Consider the following 721-nt stretch of genomic DNA (forward strand, 5'->3'; position numbering starts at 1 on the left):
CAACTTGAATCTGATCTGTCAGGAAGCTTTCATGTAATTATCAGCTTTTCTGGCTCAGTGGTTCTTGAGAAGATTTTCCCTATATATTTTTATGCAAAACTTTGATCCCCTATTGTGGCCCCATCATTTGAACAAACACTTAAATCTGCACTATGATAGAAAGCTTTCATGTAAATATCAGCTTTTCTTGCTCAGTGGTTCTTGAGAAGATTTTCCTCAATATATTTGTGTATGCAAAACTTTGACCCCCCCCCCCCTCCTGTGGCTCCATCCTACCCCCGGAGGCCATGATTTGAACAGTGGTTCTCGAGAAATTTTTAAATAACCCCACCCTAATTTTGTGATTATCTCCCCTTTGAAAGGGACATGGTCCTTCATTTGAACAAACTTGAAAACCCTTCATCCAAGGATGCTTTTGGCCAATTTTGGTTGAAATTGGCCCAGTGGTTCTGGATAAGAAGTCGAAAATGTAAAAAGTTTACAGACGGACAGACGACGGACAACAGGCGATCAGGGAAGCTCAATTCAGGTGAGCTAAAAATGAAGAATGGTTTGCTTTCATGAATTTAATATTTTCATACCCAAACATAATATAATTTCATTTTTAAAAAATTAACATTTCAATAATAATCATATACACAATTCTCCTTGATAAGCTTTACATTTTCATAATTGGAAACAGATTCTGACTTTCTCTTTTAAAAACCTTTATATGTTTATA

At 36.1% G+C, this 721-nt stretch overlaps 1 protein-coding gene across 1 annotated transcript in view; it reads right to left on the reverse strand.

The window, feature by feature from the left end:
• Window positions 1–551: 551 nt before the first annotated feature.
• LOC125674910 (eukaryotic translation initiation factor 2-alpha kinase 1-like) overlaps window positions 552–721 on the reverse strand; it is a 6,389-nt gene continuing 6,219 nt past the window's right edge. The window contains exon 4 of the mRNA XM_048912270.2: window positions 552–721. This exon is cut by the window's right edge and continues 1,740 nt beyond it. The gene's annotated coding sequence lies outside the window, so the exon portion shown is untranslated.

The sequence above is a fragment of the Ostrea edulis genome, chromosome 3 (genome assembly GCF_947568905.1).
Source record: "Ostrea edulis chromosome 3, xbOstEdul1.1, whole genome shotgun sequence".
Lineage (NCBI taxonomy): Eukaryota > Metazoa > Mollusca > Bivalvia > Ostreida > Ostreidae > Ostrea > Ostrea edulis.